General features: G+C 38.9%; 2 long non-coding RNA genes across 2 annotated transcripts; one reads left to right on the forward strand and one right to left on the reverse strand.

The window, feature by feature from the left end:
* The first annotated feature begins 6905 nt into the window (after window positions 1-6905).
* Window positions 6906-13980, forward strand: LOC144381374 (uncharacterized). Its single transcript, XR_013446455.1, has 3 exons — window positions 6906-6967; window positions 8582-8643; window positions 13363-13980. It is a non-coding gene; the product is annotated as an uncharacterized LOC144381374 (long non-coding RNA).
* Window positions 7314-13442, reverse strand: LOC118527577 (uncharacterized). The gene is made up of 3 exons (XR_004913180.2): window positions 13378-13442; window positions 10210-10263; window positions 7314-7368 (listed from the first exon to the last, which is right to left on the reverse strand). It is a non-coding gene; the product is annotated as an uncharacterized LOC118527577 (long non-coding RNA).
* Window positions 13981-14251: the final 271 nt, after the last annotated feature.

Below are 14251 nucleotides of genomic sequence, written 5' to 3' on the forward strand. Positions count from 1 at the left end.
TTTTATTTATTTATTTGACAGAGAGAGACACAGCGAGAGAGGGAACACAAGCAGGGGGAGTGGGAGAGGGAGAAGCAGGCTTCCCGCGGAGCAGGGAGCCCGATGTGGGGCTCGATCCCAGGACCCTGGGATCATGACCTGAGCCGAAGGCAGACGCTTAACGACTGAGCCACCCAGGTGCCCCAAGAATGCTATTTATATATACATGTTGATATTTTAATCCATCAGCCTTGATAAACTCTTTTGCATCATCTACAAATAATTATAGTTGTTTCTTCCTCCCTAATCCTTTACTCATTTTATTTCTTGTCTTATTGTGCTGTTTATATCCTCCAGAACAAAATTAACTCAAAGTGATGATAATGGGCATTCTTCTTTTATTTGGAATTTAAATAGGAGTATTTCTGAATCATATCATTAAGTATAATATTTGCTGTATATTTTTAGTAAATACTTACAAAATTTTTTCGAGTATAGTTGACACATTGTTACATTAGTTTCAGGTGTACAACAAAGTGATTCACTTTCTCTATATATTATGCTACACTCACCACAAGTGTAGCCACCATGTGTCACTCTACAATGCTATTACAGTATCATTGTCTATATTCCCTATGCTGTGTTTTTATCTCTGTGATTTATTTATTCCATAACTGGAAACCTGTGTCTCCTACTCCCCTTCACCCATTTTGTCCATTCCCCCATCCCTCTTCCCCCTGACAACCATCAGTTTGTTGTCTTAATTATAGGTTTGATTCTGCTCTTTGTTTGTTTGTTTATTCATTTGTTTTGCTTCATAGATTCCACATTTAAGTGAAATCTGGTATTTGTCTTTCTCAGTCTGGCTTATTTCACCTAGCAGAATACCCTCTAGGTCCATCCATGTTGTCACAAATGGCAAGATCTCATTCTTTTTTATGGCTACATAATATTTAATTGTATATATACACCATATCTTCCTTATTCATTCCTCTATCAAAAGACACTTAGGTTGTTACCACATCTTGGCTATTGTAAATTATGCTGCAATAAACATAGGGATACATATATCTTTTTGAATTAGTATTTTCATTTTCTTTGGGAAAATACCCAGCAGTAGAATTACTGGATCTTATATTTCTATTTTTAATTTTTTGAAGAACCTCCATACTGTTTTCCATACTGGCTACACCAATTTACATTCCCACCAATAGTGCATGAGGGTTCCTTTTTCTCCACATCCTCACCAACAATTGTTATTTCTTATCCTTTCTATTTTAGCCATTCTGACAGGTGTAAGGTGATATCTCATTGTGGTTTTGATTTGCATTTCCCTGATGATTAGTGACGTCGAGCATCTTTTCATGTGTCTGTTGTCCATTTCGATGTCTTCTTTGGAAAAATGTTCTTTCAGGTCTCACATTTAGGTCTTTAATCCATTTTGAGTTTATTTTTGTGTATCATGTTAGAAAGTGGTCCAGCTTCATTCTTTTGCATGTAGCTGTCTAGTTTTCCCAACACCATTTATTGGACTGTCTTTTTTCCATTGTATATTCTTGCCTCCTTTGACATAGATTACTTGGCCGTCTAAGTGTAGGTTTATTTCTGGGCTCTCTATTCTGTTCCATTGATCTATGTGTCTATTTTTGTGTCCAGGCCATACTGCTTTGATTACTACAGCTTTTTATTATATCTTGAGAGCTGGAATTGTGATACCTCCAGCTTTGTTCTTCTTTTTCAAGATTGCTTTGGCTATCCAGGGTCTTTTGGGGTTCCATATAAATTTCAGTATTATTTGTTCTAGTTCTGTGAAATATGCTGTTGGTATTTTGATAGGGATTGCCCTGAATCTGTATATTGCTTTGTAGAAAGTACTTTCTATCAGCTTAAGGAAGTTCACTTTGTTTTTTGTTAGCTATCAGTTTAATCATGAAAAGATGATTGAATTCTATAAAATGCTTTTTCTACATGTATTGAAATGTATGTGTATTTTTCTCTTTTAACAGAATTTTGAGGTTTTAAAATACGTTAATATGTATTTAAATATATTGCTGGAATCCATTTGGTAATATTTAGAGTTTTTGGGTCTTTGCTTAGGAGTGTGATTGACTTTTCAGTTTGTATCTGTTTTTTGGGATCAAAGTATATTTGCCTCATGAAATAAATACATTGTGTGTAGATTCCTTTCCTTTTTTCTATTCCCTGGGTGGTTTTGGACTTGTTTATTCCTTGAAGGTATAGTAGAAACCTCCTAAAAAACTCTTTGGGCCTTGTGTTTTTTAATGTGTACATTTTAATCTCTGATTCAATTTCTCTAGTTGTTCAAAGCTTTATTCAGATTTTATTTATTTTTGAGTCAGTTTTGCTTCTGTATTTGTTTCAAGAAAATGGCGCATTTTACTTATTTTCTAATTGATATAATTATCCAAGGCATTCTTTTATGATTAAGTATCAACCATATTTATAACTAGGTTTCCTTTTGTTCATAATATCTTTTAGTCTTACTTTCTCTTTTACTGAAAATCTTATATGAAGTTTGCTTTCAGAACAGTTTTGGGTTTTGGGATTCCATTATTCCATTGCTTTAGATTCATTAATTTTCAGTCTTATCTTTATTATTTTTTTCCTCTATTCAACTGCCTTTGCTGGCATTTTTTAAAATTTTTTGAGCTGCTTATGTAGTTCATTAATTTTCAATATTTTATGTCAAACATATGTATTTAAGGCAGTAAATTTCCAAGTGTAGCTTTTTCTGAACTTCACATATTTTTATAAACAGAGTTTTAATTTTAACTTAATATTTTCTTTTTTTTTTTTTAAGATTTTATTTATTTATTTGACAGAGAGAGACACAGCGAGAGAGGGAACACAAGCAGGGGGCATGGGAGAGGGAGAAGCAGAATCCCAGCGGAGCAGGGAGCCTGATGCGGGGCTCAATCCCAGGACCCTGAGACCACGACCCTAGCCGAAGGCAGACACCCAACGACTGAGCCACCTAGGCGCCCCTTAACTTAGTATTTTCTAATTCCCATTATTGTTCATTTATTTTTTTGATCCATCATTTACTTAAAGGCATTTTCAGAAACTTCCTTTCATAAACGTATTAAGACTTTTTCTTCTGGATAATAGGTTAAAACTAGAAGTTGACTAAGATCTTGCCTCCATTTAGAAAAGCATGTTTAAAATCCCCCAATATATGGAGTCTTTTGCTTTTTTTGATTTATATCATTGATTTATAACTCAATTGCATTGTGGTAAACAACATGGTATATATGATATCTGTTCTTTGCTGTATGTTGAGATGTGCTTTGTGCCCTAGAATCTGGTCAGTCTCTGCGAATGTATAGTGCACACTTGAACAGCATGTGAATTTTTTTATTGTTGCTAGGTACAGAAATTTATATATGTGAATTTATATCAGCAATTCCTATCTTTTTCACGCCATGGCACTTATAGAAAATTGTAATAGTTGTACAGCACAGTAGCATAAGCTGGAATTGATTTTGAAAATGTTTTATAAGGCTTAGCAGAACATTTATTACACATTCTTTATTTTATATAATTATAAGGAAAATGTAAAACATTAGATATTAACTATTAAATTTCTATAAATCTAGGGGCACCTGGCTGGCTTAGTGGGAGCAGCATGTGACTCTTGATCTTGGGGTCATGACTTCGAGCCCACATTGGGTGTAGAGATTACTTAAAAAAAAAAAAAAATCTGAAAAAAAAAAAGAGAAATGATTATATATCATTCCTGGTTAAGACTTTTCAATAATGATCTAATCTCTTCAAATTCTTGGTAGTAAAAAAGAAATTTAAAAAAACAACGAAAAAACTTTGCCCAAATCAAAGACAAAAAATATTTAAAACATTAAAAAAAATCAACATCATTGAAATTATTTTGAAAGCATATAAAGCTCTTTTTTATTTCACTGACAAATGTTATGTTGAAATTTCTTGTGATACGGCATGAAGGCTCTGTAATATGTCAAATTGGTTAAGTGGACTTCATTTCCCAGAAGTCCCCTCTCTGTGGGTTTACAGTTAGGATGGCCTATAAGAGATATTTTTACATGAGATTTGGAGGGTAAAATGAAACAGAAGCAATTTTGTTTTGTATGCTGGGAAGTTGGGGCAGGTGCTTGTTTATTTAGCTCACACACATTGCTTTATCTGTTGGCTCATCTCATTTGCTTAGGGTTGCATCCTTGCCTGAATCTGCTACACCTTACCCAGGGTCTTCCCTCAGCTTCTCCAATTCCTGAGCCAGGTGTGTGGTTAGCTTTGTGACAAAGGGCATCAGCATATACTGCAGACACTTCATCAAGGTTGGAGATGGCAAGAACTGACACTGGTTCCAGGCCATCCTTATGGGTTCCAGCTCATGCTGGTGGATTCCCATTTGACTGCTCTCCCTCATTTATGTGCATCTTGCCTATTTTGTGGGCTTCAAATCCAGCATTAGATGGAAAAATAACAGCCTTATAGAGACTGCTTAACTAGCTCCCATAACTGCATAAGGCTGTTATCTATCTATCTATCTACCTACCTACCTAGCCAGCTAGCAAGCTAGCTATCTGATCTAGTGTTTTTGCTTCTGGGACTGAACCCTTACTTATACAGGGCAAATAGATTTCAAATCCAAACAAAGTTTCACATAGAGAGTGATAAAAATTCTAGTGGAAGTGTTACTACGCAAATGTACTGGTAGAATAGTTACTTGCCTCTAGCTTGAAGATCATTCAAGTGCACTTTAGTTACAAACAACTAAAGCATTGGTGGTAGATTAAACATGACTGAGAATTCTTTGACACTCTTCCCATTAAGAGGTGGGGTCTAGATCCCCTTCCTTGAATCTGGGCTGGCCTGTGACTTCTTTAACCAAATGAATAAGGAAGAGTGATGCTATACCATTTCTAGGCTTGTTCTTTTTTTTTATTGTTATGTTAATCCCCATACATTACATCATTAGTTTTTGATGTAGTGTTCCATGATTCATTGTTTGTGCATAACACCCAGTGCTCCATGCAGAATGTGCCCTCTTTAATACCCATCACCAGGCTAACCCATCCTCCCACCCCCCTCCCCTCTAGGACCCTCAGTTTGTTTTTCAGAGTCCATCGTTTCTCATGGTTCATTCTAGGCTTGTTCTTTAAAAGGACTTGGCAGCTTCTGTCTTGGCCTTATGGCATCTGAGCTGCCATGTAAGAAATCTGATAACATTGCTGGAGAGACTGCATAGAAAATACTTGACACTATGCGGAGAGGTAAGGGGCCCTGATTAGTCCAGCCATCCAGCCATCTTGTCACAATAACAGATGTGAGTAAAGCTGTCTTACGCCCTCCAGCCCAGCCCAGCCACCAGCTGAATACCACCAAGTGACCCCAATTTCATGCCCTCATGTGGCATGAAAGAACTGCCTAGCCAAGCCCTGCCCAATATCCTGACTCAAAATATTGAGATATAATGAAGTGTTATTGTTTTAAGCCATAATGTTTTTTTTTTTTTAAAAAGATTTTATTTTTAAACAGTCTCTACACCCAAAATGGGGCTCAAACCTACAACCCTGAGCTCAAGAGTCACATACTCCACCAAGTGAGCCAGCCAGGTGCCCCTTAAGCCATAATATTTTGAGGTTGCTTGTACATTAACAGATTCAATATTTATGAAGACAAGTATTTGGGTCCATTGCCTGAAACAGCACCTACCAGGAGTCACATCTCCCCATTCCCCTACCCCGTGGCTGCAGTTTAGGCTACATCCCTTGCTCCTTGGGCACCTGAAACACTATCTCACCTATAGCTGCACTGGCCTCTTGTACCCAGTAGGCAGGAGCTTGCTCAAGTACACCTCCAGGTGGGAGAGCATCTTAGCTATGCAAAGTGCATGTGACAGAGAAGTGAGTGCTCCAGATTGCTTATTGTGCTCAGTTTCTCCAGGAACTGTGGTCTCCCTGTCACACCTTTTCCCGCTCCCGCCACCCTCCAAGGAGCCTTGGATGAGGCTTCTTATAGCCTGGGGATTCCAGGAAGCCAAGCCCTGCCACACTACCCAGAGGGGTAAAGGGAATCAATATCTGTAACAGATTCTTGGCATTCCAGTGTACCTGGCATATCTGTTAGCAGGTCTGAATTATATGAAGCTTCTTAAGTGTGTCGCTCAAATTTTCTAAATCCTTACTAATTTTTTATTTACTTGATCACTCCTTTCCCATCTTATATCTTTTATTATTTAATTTTATCCTTTTTTGAAACCTTAACTTGGTCATTATTGTTGTGCTAATCAGCTGCCTTTTGCTCTCAGACCCATTTCCTGCCCTTCTGTACTTTTGCTAAGTACTAAAGGCAACTACATTTCCAGACTCCCTTGGCTGCTTTCTGAGTAAGTTTACTCAGTGGAAGACAGTGGTAGAAGATTGGGTGCCTCCTGTGGCATCTCTGACTACTGAGCATGCTCCGTCGCTGCAGCTCCCTCTGGAAGTAAGCTCCTACTTACTGCACGGTCCCGGTTCCAGCTAAGAAGCCTTGTCTTGGTTTTAGTGCCTGGCTTCTCATCCCCGGTCCTCCAGGCCACGGATTCATAGCAGCTTTTTGCTGTTGCTGATCTCTGGGTTGCCTCATTTCTATGTTTGACTTCTGCACACATCTATCATCTATGTAAGCAATTAAATTCTCTCTGTTACAAGACTTAAGTATTTCTTGGGTTAAGGGAGTATTGTCAGCAAAATGGTAGTATAGGAGTTTTCTACCCTCTTCCCCCAAAAGAACACTGATTTTGACAATCACCCACAGACAAGAGTACCTTTGTGGGAGTCTGGGAATCCATTGGAAGAGTTCTAGCACACCATTGGAGGAAAAAATCTGAGATTACATGTTTTGAAGAGGGTAAAAATAAAAGTTTCACTTGATTTGTGTCACCCCTTCACCTAGTCAGCAGAGCTCAGTGCCAAGAGAGACTCTTTCAGCCTGTGATTTCCCTAAAGGGGTAAGTGAGAGCGTGTGAGTGAGCTTACCCAGTTGTGTGGATGCTGCCAAAGAGGCCCAGTTCTTTCCCACCCCATCCAGAATATTGAGGTGATCTGCCAACTGTAGGACAGAGAGAGGCTGGGAGCACAGCAGGCAGGAGTTAGATCACATCAAAGGAACAGCCAGCCTACTAAACTGCTTTACAGACCCCACCAGAAAGCCCACCAGAAAGCTGCTGGGAACACCTGCTGTGTTTATTTCCCAGCTGGGCCATGGGCACCCCCATTGCTCCTTGTGCCTCACCCCTCAACCCCCTTCCCAGGATCAGCTTTTGCAGATTAAGTTTAGTGAGCACGCACAAAAAACCCACCTGAAAGCCAGCCTGACTCTTCAGGATTAGGAGAAAGCATCATCACTGCCCTAAGGAAGGCAAACAGAAGCTGTCAGCATTTGGCCTGGCTGACTTGAAAGTGTCCATCAAGGGATGAATGGATGAGGAAGATGTGGCATATATGTTACTGAATGATCTGAGTAACCCAGGAAACAAATGGGTAAGCCCTGGCAGGCTGCCAGAGCCCATTGCTTGGTCCCAGGGAATCCTGAGGGGGCTAGACAAATCGAAACCATAGCTCCTGGCTTGTTTTGCCAAAAATGTTGCTGAATAAACTCAGGTAAACTCATTGCCAGAGAAGCCAATAACTGAAGATGAGGATTTGGAAAAGAGAAAGGGAGAAATTTATTTTGGGTGCTGGCAGCCGGGGGCAGGTAGCAGGCTCAAGCCTTAACAACTGACCTCTCCACGGGCAAGTTGAACCTCTGGAGTTTAATAGGAGAAGTTCAGGGGGGTACATGCAAGAGAACAGGCAGGGAGCTCATGATTATGGGTGGGGTCGGAATGTGTTCAGCCCATGATCATGGGCAGGGAAGGGAGATGTGTGGGATGTGGTCTTCTAGGCATTCCATTGCTCTCAGGGCTTTGTGGTTGGGATGTTCTGGGTCATTGCAAAATACCTTCATCAATGTCTCAAGAAAGTGTGATAAGAAATAAGCACAATAGGTTTTAGTTAGAGCATGAGTTAAGCAGTCTTGTCTATTTCTGGTTTTAATTGTTGGGGTCTATAGTTGAGCAAGATGGTTCATTAACATATATATATATATAATGAGATATTATTCAGCCATGAGATAAAAGGAAATCTTGCCAAAGTGGTTGAACCTAGAGGACATTATGCTAAGTGAAAATAAGTCAGAGAAAGACAGATACTGTATGATCTTATTTATACATGGAATCTTTAAAAAAAAAAAGTAGAACTCATAGAAACAATGGAGAATGATGGTTGCCAGTTATCAGGAACTGGGGTGGGAAGGGGGAAATATGGAGATGCTGGTCAAAGGGTATAAGCCTTTAGTTATAAGATGAATACGTTCTGGGAATCTAATGTACAGCATGGTGACTATAGTTAATAATACTTGAAATTTGATCTTAAGCATTCTCACCAAACATACATACACAAAAATAACTGTGTAAGGTGCTGGATATGTTAATTGACCAGATTGTGGTAATCATTTCACAAAGTATATTTATATCAAATCATTATATTGTACACTTTAAATATATATAATTTTTATTTTTCAGTTATACCTAAATAAAGCCTGAAGAAAAAAGAAGACTTAGGATGATTCCTGTTCCATGGCTGGGTGCTGACTTATTATTACCTTTAAAGCTATTATTATTACTCTTTTTCTTATTATTTAATACTTTCAGTACTTGTGATGGTTCGTTTTATGTGTCCAACTTAACTGGGCTAAGGGATACCCAGATAGCTAGTAAAACATTATTTCCAGGTGTGTCTGTGAGGGTGTCTCTGGAAGAGATTAGCATTTGAGTCTATAGACCGAATAAAGAAGATCACCCTCACCAATACATGTGAGTATCATTCAATCTCTTGAGAGCCTGAATGGAACAAACAGGTGGACAAAGGGCAAGTTCTTTCTCCCTGTACTGAGACATCTGTCCTCTTCTGACCCCAGGCATGAGTGCTCCTGATTCTTGGGCCATGGGACTCTGATTAGGACCTAATCATCAGTCATCTGCTCTCAGGCCTTCGAACTTGGACTGAATTACATCTGGTTACACCAGTTTTCCTGGTTCTCCAGCTTGCAGGTGGTGGTTTATGGGACCTCTATAATAAATTTCCTCTTCTCTCTCTCTCTCTATGTATACATCTCTCTCTCTATATATATATATATGTATACATATATATATGTATATATTTCCTAGTGGTTCTCTTTCTTTGGAGAACCCTGTCTAAAACAAAGCTTGTTAAATTTACCCACATGTTTATTAATTATTCTGAGCATTCTTGCTCTTTGCATTCCATTTCTTTTCTTTGGTTATAGTTTTCTTCTTTGTGAGTATATCCTTAGTATTTCTTTCTATAAGGGTCCGTGCTTTGGAAAACCTACAGATTTATAATTTTAAAATATGCCCTTTTGGGGTGCCTGTGGCTTAGTTGATTAAGTGTCTGCCTTCAGCTCAGGTCATAATCCCAGGGTCCTGGGACAGAGCCCCGCATCAGACTCCTTGCTCAGTGGGGAGCCTGCTTCTCCCTCTCCCTCTGCCTGCCACTCCCCCTGCTTGTGCTCTCTCTCTGTCAAATAAATAAATAAAATCTTTAAAAAAAATAAAAAAATAAAAAATAAATAAAATATGCCCTTTTGTCATTTATTTAAGATCTATTCTAAGATTTATTTAAGATAATTTCAGCCATTATTTTTTCGAAGATTGCCTCTGTGCCATTTTTTCCTATTTCCCATTTTTTAGAATTAAATATATGTTGGACCTCCTTATTACATCTTCTATATCTCTTAATCTTTCATATTTTCCAAATCTTTATGTCTTTGTGCCTTCTAGATAATTTCCTCAAATCTGTTTTCCAGTTTATAAATTTCCTTCCTGGATCTAATTGCTATTTAACTCATCCATTTACATTTTTAATTTTCTTGATATCTCCCTATGCTAATGGCTGGATTTTTACTTAAGCTACTCTTTCATGTAGGATACAGGCCTTTAAGGATTGCAGCTTTTATGCAGTGTTCCTAGTTCCAATTCCTTGCTTGTTTGGGCCCAATGCCTACTTTATATCCCCACATGAGCATGAAATTCCAAGTCCTTAGGTGAATAGATCAATAATAAACCTCTGTCACTATAATATAGCCACATCATGAGCTGACACTTTGAAACTTTGTTCTGTTTTCAATTACCTCTTTGTTTCTGGTGCATGAGGATTTCTCTTTCTTTCTTTCTTGAGAGCTTGGCTATGAATAGAAAACATTTTAAAATTTATATTTTATCCAGCATTTCTAGGTTTTTGTCATGAAATTTATCTTAGCCTGCATTTTTCTAAAACAGAATACCTTGAGTAATACTTTAATAATGAGAAGAAAAAAAACCCTCCTTATTACTTTAAAAAAAGAGAGAAAAAAAAAGCAATCTGTATTGTTCGGGGACCAAGACAAATTACTCAAACAGGACAAGCCAGAAAGTTGGCTGTCCTTCTTTTGAAGTATGTTGACCAATGGATCCCAAAGCTATCCTATATTTGCATCTTTGTGGCCACATAATCTGCCATCAAAGAGCAAGAACAATTACATGACGGGTTTCCTGGAAGTCCCTGTGAAGTAGCTTATCACAGTGGGTATCAGAATTTTGAGTTCTAATCATTGCTCTACCACTGACTCAAAAGGTCAGGGTGGCCACGGCCTAATTAGTTCATTCAGTAATTTGTAATCTTAACTAATTAATTGGATTTTATTAATACAACAATATTGTCAAGCACCTATTAAGCCAAATCCTGGAGATAAAGAAGAGAAGCAGATAAATTTACTGTTCTCGAGGAACTTAGAGTTTAGTAGTAGGATACTAGCTTTGGAATCATCTATCATATAATAGAAGTTTGGATGGATATTGTTAAGATACAAAGGACAGAGTGGCCTATTGAATCTTGACGGGGGTTATAATCAAAAAATTCTGAGAGTGAGAAATGAGAGAATTAGAGGCATAAAATCTTGCAATCGGAGATTTGTAGAAGGGTATTTAAGGAGTGCAGAGTCCTCAATGCCTTTGGTGGAAGGGATACAAATGTACAGGATTTTGTATTCTTTCCCAGGTATCTGGAGGCTTACAAGCAATATCTGCAAAATGTTTGAGCTTGCTGAGGAGCAGCCCTACAGGACCCATGGGGTCTTGCCCTTCTCTAACCATTCAATAAATAGCACTCAATGGAGATTCTGGCTGAGGATACTTGTTTTCAAAACAACAATCCTGAGCCAACCTACTTAAGTAGTTCCATATGTTTCTATGGAGAGTTTATGGATTGTGGCCTTCAGAATTCTTTTGTTTATCACCGGGAATCCAAGTCCTGAAGGCTGCTAACTAACCATGAGGTTTGCTAGTTATACAAGCTGTTGGACCTCTTAAGGACTTTGACATAAAGACCACTTTCTGTGGCATAAGAATTAGTGGTTTAAAAAGGGTGCACTTAACAGTATCATGTTAGTATCAGTTTCTGTATGCCATTACTGGCTGGCCTTTTTTTTTTTTTTTTTTTTTTTAACTTGTCTGCTGCCTTGTGTGTGCATTTAAACAAGGCCCTTAAAGGGAAATCTAAGCAGAGCCTTCAAAGACTTATAATCAGAGGGGTCTTAAAAAAAAAATGAATGACTATCTTCAGTAGACCTAAAGCTGGTACAAAAGGTGGGTTCTTCACTACCTGGGGCCCAAGGCACAGCCCCTCAAGATACTCAGGACCCATCCTTGCCCTGGGCAACTATTCCTCCCCTTCCTTCCCCACCTCCATCAATACCCAGCTTACAGTGATATTCCTCTACCCTTTACCCATCTAATACCAAACACATGGGGGATCTATCCTGTTTCCAGGAAAGAGGTTTCCATGGATTGTCTCAACAGCCTTAATAAAAGCTACTATTTATTGAGCACTTTGTGCCAAGCACTGCATTCTTTTTATACTTTATCTCCTTTAATCCTCACAATAGCCCTAAGAGGTGGGTGCTATAATTATTCATCATTTTACAGATAAGGAAATCAAAGCTCACAGAGTCTGAGGAATTTGCTTAAAGTTACTTAATAGCTACATTAGCTTCCTATTTAGAATTCCAGTTCAAGTGGCAGAGATGGGACATGAATTCAGGATGCTTGATTCAAAGCTCTTACCCATTTTGCTATACACCCTCCCACCCCCTCTCAGCAAAGTACTTTTAGCTTGATCTCTAAGCCTCCCTTATAGTTTAGAAGTGCTGTGATTCTTCCCGAATGTCAGTTGTGCTCCTGTCCTTCATATTTTCATATGAACCAGTGCAGGAAAGAGGCTGGTCATCTGCCTCCATAAAACAGTCCTTCACACACCCGTGGCTCCTTATAGAAGCTTCACCACAAAGCAAATGGACACGGCTGGGACTGAAGGGTAACACCTTAGAAAGGCAGATTTGAGACTTTGCAGCTCTGCCCAGGTACACATTTCTTAGGGCTGACAAGTGAGTCAGCAGAAGTGAACAGACAATACCATGTTTGGTTTTAACATGATGAGTCAGTCCTGAAACCTGTCCAACTTTAGGGTAGCCCCCTGAAGTTGTAACAGAATATTAATTGCCCTGTCACTTCCCGTTCCACACAGCTGGGTGGGATTGCTACCAGCCACACTGTTGAGAAGTTACACATTTCAGCCCAGCCCAGAAAGGTTTCCTGTGGTGGGTGAAATGACAACATGCACAAAGGTCAAACTCCAGATGTGAGATCTGACTTTTTCTTCTCTTGGGGAAAACATTGCCTCATTATAATCTCAGAAGATATTCAGTACATGTTTAAGGCCAAAGTCTACTGAAAGATCTGAGTTCCTCTAACCTGGAGGATGCCAGTCTGCTTCATGTAAATTTATCTAAGACTTTGAGACCACCTATTAGATTCCTGAGCCAAGGGACCAGAGGAAAGAGGAGGGTGTTTAGGCATCTCTGAACAAAGGGAGCTAGACCTGAAAGTTGCTCCTTGCTCCTTGAAGTTGGAAGGCAGTTCAAGAGGAGGAATAAGTTATTTCTGGACTAATACCTTAACTGGATAGAAATGCCAGAAGGTGGTGGGAAGAGTATATGGCAATATGGTGGGGAGTTTACCATCTGTTTATTCATTCCACAAAAAGTCATACCAGGTTTGCAAAATTCATTCATATTATACTGAGAGATAAGAAAATATAACTTCTTAATATTTCTGTATCAATTAAAATAATGTTACTTCCAAGTTTCCACTCCTGGGTCCCAGGGTGGGAATTAAATCTTACTCTAATTTGGTAAACTTAATCCATTATAATAATCTAAGTAAATACTCAGTTTCCTTTCATCTTTCAGATTTCTTCTCCCTACCTCCGCTCCTATGCAAGCTGACCTCTGGGTATGCAGCTGACAGCAGATGGAATCTCTAGCTTATAGATTTTGTGGTGCTGTCAGCAGGATAAGGGGCCTTTTGGATCCTCACTGGTCACCATGGCAGAGAGGCTGATGTTGTTATGCTCCTGGACTGGGAACCACTGAAGAATGTGACATTCTTTGATGCACTGGCATTCATCCTCGGAGCCCCTGGTCATGAAGTCCATGCCTGTGGTGGTGAAGAGGAAGGAGCTGGTTTTGTTCTGATGCTGGGCCTCAGCTTCTCCACCAGTACTCTTTGCTGGGGGGACAAGAGAAAGGAATTCACTTCCGGAGGACAAAATGTGTCAATGAACTTTTGCTGCTGTGTAATAAAATACCACTAAGCCCCAGGGGCATACAGCAATGAATATGTATTTAGTTCAGGGTTTGGCAATATTTTTCTTTAAAGGGCAACACAGTAAATATTTTAGGCTTCTCAGAACATGCAGTCTCTGTTACAACTACTCAATTCTGCCCTTGTAGTGCAAAAGCAGCCATAGACAATATATAAAGGAATGAATGTGCCTATGTTCCAATAAAACCTTGTGCACACTCAAATTTGAATTTCATATAATTTTCATGATATGAAATATTTTTCATATGTTATGAAATGGTTTTTATATATTTTTCTGCCATGAAATTGAATGGCTTGTGATTTTTTTTCCATGGGCTGTACAAAAACAGGTGGTGAACTAGATTTGGACTATGGGTCACTGTTGGCTAACCCCTGATTTAGCTCTTTTTTTTTTTTTTTAAGATTTTATTTATTTATTTGTCAGAGAGAGAGAGCACAAGCAGGGGGGAGGGGCAGAGGGAGGGAGAAACAGAC

This window comes from Halichoerus grypus, chromosome 3 (genome assembly GCF_964656455.1).
Source record: "Halichoerus grypus chromosome 3, mHalGry1.hap1.1, whole genome shotgun sequence".
Taxonomy (NCBI): domain Eukaryota; kingdom Metazoa; phylum Chordata; class Mammalia; order Carnivora; family Phocidae; genus Halichoerus; species Halichoerus grypus.